The sequence below is a fragment of the Coptis chinensis genome, chromosome 8 (assembly GCF_015680905.1).
Source record: "Coptis chinensis isolate HL-2020 chromosome 8, ASM1568090v1, whole genome shotgun sequence".
NCBI classification, from domain to species: Eukaryota; Viridiplantae; Streptophyta; class Magnoliopsida; order Ranunculales; family Ranunculaceae; genus Coptis; species Coptis chinensis.
In genome coordinates, this window is record NC_141463.1 from 71,044,905 (window position 1) to 71,056,079 (window position 11,175).

General features: G+C 36.9%; 1 pseudogene; it reads right to left on the bottom strand.

Moving 5' to 3' along the window:
- Nucleotides 1-10,844, bottom strand: part of LOC147482764 (pleiotropic drug resistance protein 3-like) — a 144,242-nt pseudogene extending 133,398 nt beyond the window's left edge.
- Nucleotides 10,845-11,175: the final 331 nt, after the last annotated feature.

Consider the following 11,175-nt stretch of genomic DNA (forward strand, 5'->3'; position numbering starts at 1 on the left):
TGAAGTTCTGTTGACTTTTCTTCAGCTCTCTAATCCGGTTTGACTTTCACTTAACAATGTTGACTTGGGCTTTTTAAGGCTTTTTTCTCCATTAAACTTGGGGTTTCTTCATGAAACTTCTCTAGCAATCACTTTAGCTCTTTTTAGCACCTAATTAGTAACGAATTGACATTTATTCAACTCCAAAGCCTGAAATACTCAAAAGCACGTAATTAGTGATAAATCTATATTATTAATAACATAATTGGCTAAATAGAAATACTATTAAAGGGTTTAAACTACAGTTGTTGACTCTTATCAGTGAGCCACATGCTTCGACTTCCACCAGTGCTTCAACTTCCATCAATTCTTCCAAATCATCATCCTCCTCATTATCGTCATCCTCTTTATCACCCTCCTCATCACCAGTCTTTCCCATCATCTCCATCCTCACTTGAGTCATCCCCATCACTTTCAACTACACTCTTCCCACGATCCATTACTCAATTTATATCTACATCGAAATCTTTATTTACATCATCGAAATCTTTATCTACTTCTAAATCTTCAACATTAATATCACCCTCACTCTCAGTTTCACTATCACTCTCCGTATCTATATTACTCGGAACAATCTCTTTGTGGTCCCCTTTACGCACTGAGGTCGAGATGCTCGCTCCCCTTTTTCTCTTCTTCTCTCCTTCTACATCACCTACATTAGTAGGATCAACATCATCCGTTTTTCTATCACCTCTACAAATTGAAGCCGATGTATTCAACCCCCTAACTCTCTTCTTCTCATGCTCAGCACGTCACCGCGACCCGAAGAGGAATCGTTGCCACCAAACCACTTTTGTACACCTTTGAATGTAGATTTAGCTACATTCTTCACATTCTTTGATCGAGGAACCATTGATACAAAGAAAAATAAAACAAGTATTATTAACTATAATAAGTTTAATTAAATCTAAATCATATTCTGATTTTTAACACTACTATTACAATTCCAAAACCTCCAAACTTTCAAAACTTTCAAAAATTCTAACAAGGATTACTTCACAACAAAACAAATGTCATAATTGGTATACCACTAAGATTATTAAAAACAAAAATCAAACAGCATTAAATTCAAACAATTTCCAATAGATAATGGAATCGAACCAGATAAATTGCAATGTTTAATACAAATGAACCTAGTCTTAAAACAATGCTTGAACAATAATACACCAGGTATACTTCCATAAAACTCATTTCTCGACAAATCAAGTAACCGAAGATTCTAAAACTAACCAACAAAATTACTACATTCTTGACATTCTAAAACTAACCGTACCAACATTGCATTACTACTCAAATTAAGCTTCCATATATTCACCATTCCAGCGTATTTGACCGGGTACATTGCCCATAAATCGGTTCCCATACAACGATAAGAATGCACAAAATGTGTTTCTAAGGGTTAACTATAATAACAAGAGTCGAATGCTTTCAAACATCATGAGTAATAAGGAACATATGAGTGATTAGTTAGAAACAAACTTGTAGTGATGATGAGTGATTCGCTTTCTTCACAATGAAAATGGTTTGTTTTGGTTCAATTTCTTCCCAATGAGAATGATTATCAGAGCTTAACAATTGCGTGTTGGCGAGAGATTACAGAATACTTCACTTTCTTAACAATGGAGACAAACAAGAGAAAACTCTTTTCTTTTCTTTTTTTTTTTTTTTTGCTTTTTTGTGTTCAGACTCGCGAGAGAGATGACACTGGCTATAACGGTTATGGCTATACGGTAACCGGTATGCGTTTCAGCGTGGGGGGTGTATTGGGCTATGGCTATTGGGCTTCTCATTGGGCTTGGACTGGAGGCTGCCCAATCGAATTTGGTGGCTGGCCAATACAGGACCTAATAAAGAACCCATATAGTAATTTGCTTGTTCTAAATTCAAATCCCCACTAGTACGCAAAAATATTGTCATAGTTAAGATGGAAACGACGACAATCTGCATAAACAAAGTATTCAATCAGTTCTCAAGTATTTACATCTTCCTTATAAATATTTACATGAAGACTATGAGAAGAACAATAGGGCTGTCAATGGGTTTCAATAACTCGATAACTGACCCGAAGCAAACTGATAAAAAACAGTTCGGGTTTTAGTAATTTGGTTTGTACTCTACCTAACCGACAATATTATATTGGTCTCCACCGAACCGATATGAACCCGAATCAATAAGATGGCATTTTAGTAATATTTATGAAATTTTGTTTAGGTTTTATCATTTGTGGCTAAAATTAATAGATTTGATTTAAGATTTAATTGATTTTATAGTTTTCGGTTCTAGTCGGTTTGGTTTGGTTTCGGATACCCAATTATCTTATTGGTTCGAGTTCGGATTTTCCAGAACCCGACCCAAACCGATCTATTGAAAGCCCTAAAGAACAGTACCTGTGCCAATTTGAATACGTAAACAAACGAATTCCGCTTCATAAGAAGCCATTCTCAAGCCATACATGCTTTAAATAGCTCTCACTTTCTCAAAGAGTACATACCAAAGGATATGCCATTTTTTTGAAGCTCACATCTATTACTTTTGTTTAAGAGCTCTTCATCTACCTTCTGTCCAATACTACTTGCCTGGAACTTCTTTATGAAATGATCAGTGGAGACATAATTGTATGGACGGTCTGTATGGTACCAGTGTTGTGCTTGATCTTTTCTTGAGATTACCTATACAAAATTCAACTCCTATAATTTAGTATAATCCTTAGAGCATTCATAACATTGAAAGTAATTCAAACATGGTTTAGTGTACCTCCTGGAGGAAGTCAGCAATGCCTTTTCTTTCTGGGCACTTGAAACCACAACCTTCAAACAACTCTAGAACATCACTACAGGGTCCGTGATATATGATCTTCCCCTCAGCCATTAAGATGATATCATCAAAAAGATCAATGGTCTCAGGTGCAGGCTGAAGAAGGGAAACCAACATTGTACATTCCGTAATGTGCACCAACTGTTGAAGGCAAGAGACTATCTGAAAGATAGTGGTGCTGTCCAAGCCAGTTGATATTTCATCCATGAGAAGAACTTTTGTTGGACCAGTGATCATTTCCCCTGTTGCATAGACACATCATATTAGTTCATTTTTAGAAGACTCAAGAGTAAATCTGAAAAATGTCTGCTACTGGAAATGAGATCTACAATTCTTAGTGACCAATGCTTAAGATAATACGGAGCCAAGATAATAAGCTAATTTGTTCAACAAATTTATGGCTTAGAAACCTATGAAAACTTCGCAGTAGACCATGAACGTAAGACTTTAGTCAGGATTTATGGTTTCTACATTACCAGTTGTCAATCTTTTCTTCTAACCTCCCGAGATTCCTCTTCTCATGGCATTTCCAACGACTGTATCCGCACAAATGTCAAGTCCTAAGATCTTAACATCCATTTACACAATAGAAGAATGAGCACAAAGTAAGAGCAACTAAATAATTTATTGATCTATATGAACTCGCTGAAGATTACCTTCAAAATGTAGTCTGTTTGGAGGCTCCTTTTTAATCCTTCAATTGCAATTGCCTGTTATTACAAATTGAGTTTCTCAACTATTTCCAACATGAGAATAAAATGAAAATACGAATAGTACTGATGTGCGAAAACATGTTCGGAAGAATTAAACATCTTGGCACATAGTTTTCAGCTTGTTTTATGTATCTCAGGCTTATGCTGGGGAATTTTATTACAATAATAGCTTACATCATTTATGTATATTACCTTCATGTAAGTGTCTACATCAGATTCTGGGACAATTCCAGCATGCTTCTCCTTCTTAGTGACTTCTTTCATCATATCTTCAAGAACAGATGACTCAGTAACATGTTTTGACAAGGAAATATACTATTAAAGCTTTACGTGTAAGGGGGATAGTTGTAGCGTACAAAATATCACGATATATCTTGATATATCGCGATATATATTGAGATTTCAACAAAAGATATATAAATATCACGATATGTTTAGATATCGACTATATTTCAATGATATTTGTGGATATTTGGGGATATTTGGTGTAAGTAACAATTTTATTTAATATTTATTATTATATTTCAAATAAATATAAATTATATGTTATGATATATCAAGAAATATCTACAATATCCATAATATTTATCGATATTTTGGATATATCCACGATATTTGTATATGAAACAATGTCAAATATCTCCAAAGAGGAGGATATATCTACGATACATATCCATAAATCAGAGATCGATATTTTGTCATATCCTGATATTTTGTACTATGTCAGTAGCTACCTGTTATAGCAGTATTTCTGCTTATGGGGGCCCATAGCCCAATGTAAAATGTTCAGCTAACTGAGCCCAAGAGAAGTCCACAGGCCTAGGGAATATACCCCGTGGAAGAACAACGATAGAAGGATGGGGGGAGAGATCAAGGGTTGAGGAGACACTGCGGAGTAGAGATATAAAAGAGGAAGAAAAAACAAAAAAAAGGGTGGTCAGAGAAATATAGGTCAATTTAGGTCACGGAAATATTGGTCATAACACTACCTGCTCAGCTGCTCTGTCTCCAACACCCTGACAACGCCCCGAGAAATCAAGTGTTTCTCTCACAATCATCTCAGACATGTGTGTCATATTGGCTTATATATGCTGATGTATTATGAGGAACAAACTCGTTTAATTTGTAACCATTGTAGGAAACTTCTCCTGTCACCTGAAATGTAAATGCCAAATGTGAGTAGTCGTGGCATGTGCATGTTTATGCTTTGTGCAAACTCTGAATTCATTAAGTAGTAGTACTACAAACCTTGAGCGACTCGTTTAACTTCCCAGCAATTGCCAGTAGAAAGGTAGTTTTCCCACATCCAGGTGGCCCAAGCAATAGAGTCATCTTGAAAACTCATACATAGTTTCTCTGAGTAAATTAAACAAACATCAAGAATATTATTTTTTAGAAATAAGTACACTATGCCATAGACTATAGTTCAACGTGTACACATAGATACCTTGAAGGCTTGATGATACCACTGACATCTTTGAGAATGCTTATCTTGCCTTCTTCTGACTTGAAACCAGATAGAAACTGCTTTACACATTGCAACAACCTCCATTACAAGTGAAATTTTGACAAAGTGTAAGAATTGACAGGTATTCATAGAAATCAGTTGGTACTGTGAACTGAGTTAGAAAAAGAGAATAAAAATCGTCACATATACAGTGGTGATAATGGGCATCTGACCCAGCCCGTAGTCCAACAAGGCCCAGAAGCAAGAAATAGATCGATCACTCACCGAGAAATTGCTTTTGAGAGAGTTCCATAATGTTGGTAGGGGCTTTCCATGGACTACTTTACACTTTGCATCCACACAAACATTCTCATACCTCACTTCCACTGTAGGCAATTCACACCAACTCTGCAAGAAATAAACTTGAAAAAAATGTTAAACCCAGACACATCAATTCAAAATAATTATATGCGTACATTCAGTCATGCACTGGCCGATATTTACATAGACAAAATATATCATGAATGAATACAATTAATGATATGATAAACTAAAATTGCGTGAAACCATAATATATATCTCTGTATGAATATAGGCATTAAGGTAGCTGGCTTGCATAGTTGCATGTTAATGCAAACAAAAGGAGGAAAAATTATACTTGTCTATTCTGTCTTTGAGTTTCTTTAACAGCAGATGATTATCTTCCTCAATGTTCTTGATGAGCTTATCAATGAACACACTTCGTTCCAAAGCACCTAACCTGGTAACATCAACTACCCTTTTATTACCTGCTACCATTTCACTCTGTGAAAACACGTAGGTTAAGTTCCTCAAAGATATCTTTCCTTTATTGATTTAGAGGTATTTAAATAGGAATAGGAGATTACAACTGAGTTGAGAGATTCTCTCTACTTATCTAACTATCTCTACTTATCTAACGAGAACTGAATGAAAGAGTACAGAGTCCAACTCTTATCAAGTATTTTCCTGATTTGTTGGAGTGTACAGATATATTAATAGTCCCCCTCAAGGTGGAGCGTTCAAGGACTGAACGCACAGCTTGCCAATCAAATTGTCAAATTGATCTCTGCCCAATGGTTTTGTAAAACGTCATGAAATTTGAAAGTTAATCGAAGATATAAATTGAGGAGGTAAAAGCTTGGACTGAATCTTCTCTCTAATGAAGTGACAATCAAGTTCTATGTGTTTAGTGCGCTCGTGAAAAACAGGGTTGTTGGCATATGCAATGCAGCTTTGTTATCACAGAACATACTGATGGGAGATGGATGAGAAATTCCAAAATCACGTGACAAGTATTGTAACCAATGTAATTCACAAGTGAGAGTTGCCATAGCCCTATACTCATCTTCGGCAGAAGAACGGGATATTGTGACTTGTTTCTTAGTTTTCCATGAAACAATATTAGATCCCAAAAAAGTACAATAACCAATGGTTGATCGTCTAGTATCTGGGCATCCTGCCCAATCAGAGTCACAGTAACCACGTAATTGAAGTTTGCTAAAAGAGGATAAAAATATCCCTTTATCAAGAGAGCTTTTCAAATAGCGAATCACTCGGTGAGCTGCATCAAGATGCGTAGTGCGAGGGGATTGCATAAACTGGCTTAGAATGTTAACTGAATAATTAATATATGGGCGTGTCACCATTAGATAAATAAGGCGGCCCACTAAGCGACGATATGTAGTCGGGTCAGGAAGCAATGTACCTAGATAATCTGAGTTTCTGCTCCATAGGAAAATCAGCAACCCGTCCACCAAGAAAACCGGTATCTTTGAGAATGTCTAAAATATATTTCCTTTGAGAGATGAAAAGGCCCTTGTGTGAGTGAGCTACCTCAATGCCAAGGAAATATTTCAATTTCCCCAAGTCTTTGATGTAAAACTTTGCTTCGAGAAATTGTTTGAATTGTTTAATAACATATTCATCATTGCCAGTGATAATAATATCGTCCACATAGACGAGAAGAAAAATCGAAGAACTGCCTTTATGATAAATGAAAAGAGAATAATCAGACTTGGATTGAGAAAAGCCTGCAGCAAGTAGTGTAGAAGAGAACTTGGCAAACCATTGGCGAGAAGCTTGTTTCAAACCATAAATTGATTTGTTGAGCTTACAAACACGAGTGTCCCCCTTTCGAGCAAAACCGGGTGGAAGTGCCATATAAACCTCTTCATGTAGATCACCTTGCAGAAAAGCATTGTTAACATCAAGTTGGTGTAGAGACCAACGTTTAACACCTGCAATAGATAGTAAAACACGAACGGTGACCAATTTGACAACTGGTGAGGAAGTATCATGGTAATCTAGCCCATGAATCTGAGTAAAGCCCTTAGCAACTAATCGTGCTTTAGGATGCTCAAGAATACCGTCAGATCGATATTTGTTTCTAAAAACCCATTTGCAAGGGATTGCCTGTTTGTTGGGAGGGAGAGATATAAGTGTCCATGTGTTGTTCTTTTCCAGGGCTTCAATTTCCTTTGTCATAGCATCCTTCCATTGAGGTATTTTAACAGCTTGGGAATATGATTTTGGTTCATCTGTAGAACAAATAGTGGAAAGAAACGACTTGTGTGCAGCGGAAAAATTAACATTAGAAGTATATTGGTTAAGAGGATATGGTGTACCTTTCAACTTGGAGTTAGATGAAGAAGGGGAACATTCATGACTAGCTGTAGAGCATATGTAGTGCTTAACCAAATAAGGAGGGAGGGCGAATTCTTTTTCGTCTTATCGAGGTGGTGTAATCTTGGTAGATGGAGAAGTTTGTGTGGAATTAGATGGTATAGTTGTTGGTTGAGCAGCCAAGGATGGACTGGATTGGAAGTTTCAGTGACAAGTGTATTTTGTGAAGGAGGTGTGGGGCAGGATTCATTGAGTAAAGGAATTGTGATTCCATAATTACTTGGGAGGGAACGTGGAATATCTGTTGGACTATCATCATATGAAGGATTGTCATCTAAGGATAATGGTAAAACATGAGAGGATTGTATTGGTGGTATGGGTATGTCACGAAAGGGGAAAATACCTTCATGAAAAGTAACATGGCGAGAAGTAGATATAGCATTAGTTGTAATATCAAAAATGCGATAACCTTTTTGTGCATGTGGATAGCCAAGAAACACCCCAGGTTTAGCCCTCTGATCAAATTTATGTTGAATGTTATTATTGTGCATAAAACATAAGCTGCCAAAAACTCGTAAGCGAGAATAATCAGGTTTTGAACCAAACAAAATTTCTTGTGGGGATTTGTGTGATAAAAGAGGAGTTGGCAGTTTGTTAATGATGTATGTGGCTGTGAGAACGCATTCACCCCAGAATTTTAAAGGTAAATGTGCCTGAAATTGAAGAGCTCTAGCTACTTCAAGAAGATGACAGTGTTTCCGTTCTACAACCCCGTTTTGTTGGGGAGTTCCAACGCAACTTCATTGGTGAATGACACCATTGTCTAAAAAAAAATTATGCATATCTTTAGATAAAAATCCAGTTCCATTATCGGAACGTACACCTTGTATTGTTGGAAAAATTTCAGCACCATTGTTAGAAAAAATACGATGTATGTGATGCTAAAATTGAGTGTGAACCATGGAAAAAAAATATTGCAAAACTTGTTTTGTGTCAGATTTAAAATGCATGAGATAGAGCCAAGTGCAACGGCTAAAATCATCTACAATGGTTAAAAAATAACAAGAACCATTTAATGAAGGTTGAGAAAAGGGGCCCCATATATCGCAATGAATCAAAGCAAAAGGTCTAGTAGTATTAATTGAACTCAAAGGAAAAGATAAACGAGCTTGTTTTGCTTGAGGGCAAATATTACAAGTTTTATTTTCAGAACAAGAAATAAATGGAACCTTGTTAACTAGACGATGGAGAGTGCGATAAGAAACATGGCCAAGGCGCCAATGCCATAAATCAATGGTAGGTGGTTTGATGACGGCCATTGCTGAAGCCGCTTGAAAATAATACAACCCTTCATGAATGTCACCCATCCCAATCGTCCTCTTCGTTGATTGGTCTTGAAAAACACATTCGTGAGGAAAAAATGTTAATACACAATCATTTGATTTGGTAAGTTGGCTGACTGATAAAAGGTTAAACTTGAAAGATGAAATAAAGAAAACATTTTCAAGTTTAATGAATTGGGACAACTGTACAGTACCAACATGAGTTACAAATGCATTTGAGCCATCAGGAAGACCAACGGAAAAAGGATGTGGACATGGTTTGTAAGAAGAAAAAAGTGATAAACTATAACACATGTGATTAGAGGCTCCTGTATCAATAATCCACACTGAATTGGTGGGAACGGTAAGGGCAATACCTGCTAGATTTGCATTGAAATCTGCACTACCTGAAGAAAGCATGGCAAGTAATTTGTTACACTGTTCCTTAGTGACGCTAGGAGTTGTGACCATTTCTTGTTCTTTGTTCTTTGTTGCGTTCTAGTGTACATCAGATTTCTTTGGAGGATAGCCATGGAGCTTGAAACAACGATCTATAGTGTGGTTATCTCTTCCACAATGATCGCAATGAAAACGTGGTTTTTGATTGCCACGATTGAAATGGTTTCCACGATCTGGCGGGCTTTGCGCAAAGTGCGTACTATACGGAATAGGAGATGAAAAAGAATGTATCTCTTGCTGTTTTTCTTCTTGACGAACAAGAGAGTAAATCTTGGTAATGGCAGGAAAGGGCTCCATGAGAAGTATTTGGCTGCGAAGTGGTTTGTACCTATCATGGAGACCTAGAAGAAATTTCATTGCTCGATCGTCAAGGATTTGAACTGCAAGAAGCTTGCCATAACCACAAGTACATGGCTGAATTATAGTGAGAGAATCAAGTTCATTCCACAAGGACTTGAGCTTGGTAAAATAAGCAGAGATAGAACTTGATTTGAAAGACTAATGGAGCATTTGATTGAGAGTAACGTTCCGCAAGGTCCTTCCAGATTTCTCTTGCAGATTCAGAGTATGCAATGCTTCCACGAATTTCAGGATTCACGAATTGAGTATCCAAAGAGGAAACAAGATCATTACATCTTTGCCATTGAAGAATTTCAGCAAAGATCGGTTGGTTTGTCAATCGCACCATTAACAAAACCAAATTTGTGCTTTATTTCGAAGGCCATAGTTATGGCACGAATCCATGTGTTGTAATTGTCACCTGATAAAGAAGGAGCAACCAACACAGTGGATGGATTGTCTGAGTGATGCACAAAAAAAGGACCATTTGAGGAAACCTGAGTTGCATTAGACTCTGGTGTTCCAGGAGTTGGTGGTACATCCATTGAACAAAGTAAATAGGGAGGAAGCTAGAAAAAAAAAGTGTTTTAACTTGAATAAAATTGTTGCTCCGATACCATGTGAAAACACGTAGGTTAAGTTCCTCAAAGATATCTTTCCTTTATTGATTTAGAGGTATTTAAATAGGAATAGGAGATTACAACTGAGTTGAGAGATTCTCTCTACTTATCTAACTATCTCTACTTATCTAACGAGAACCGAATGAAAGAGTACAGAGTCCAACTCTTATCAAGTATTTTCCTGATTTGTTGGAGTGTACAGATATATTAATACACTCTCATCCCCACCTTTGTTATAATCAAATAATGATGTTCTAAGACGTTCAATGTGGGCAATCTCTCGATCGCAGCCCATTGCAATTCAACTTCGTCATCATTCTTGTCTCTAGCTAGATGACTCCATGTCTGAAGTACTTCTGAAACTTGAATGATGAAACGAAGAGCGAATGCTTCTTCCTATTTCTGCCAATTCCAATCTTAGGGAATGTACATCATCTCTTGCTACCATCTGAGCCCTCTTTCTCCAACAGGGTCGGAGTAAAGAGGAGAGCAAGGAGTACTTTAATTTGATGAAGTAGTGCAATTCTCAGAGTCATATATTTATATAGAATTCTCAGTCCAGCAAAATTCTTTGGACGGATGGAATATTCTAAGTCATGCGCCACTGTCCACTGGGTGATAAACTGATCACACTGTGTGTAGTAAACTTTACTGTCGTTGAAAAATGCGGAGTTAATTAACTGATGATGAGCTCATCTTTTGCTAATCAGTAATCATTGTCTACGCTTTACATGTAAATATATGTGTTCTCCAGGAGTGAAATCTACTGTCGAGAATTA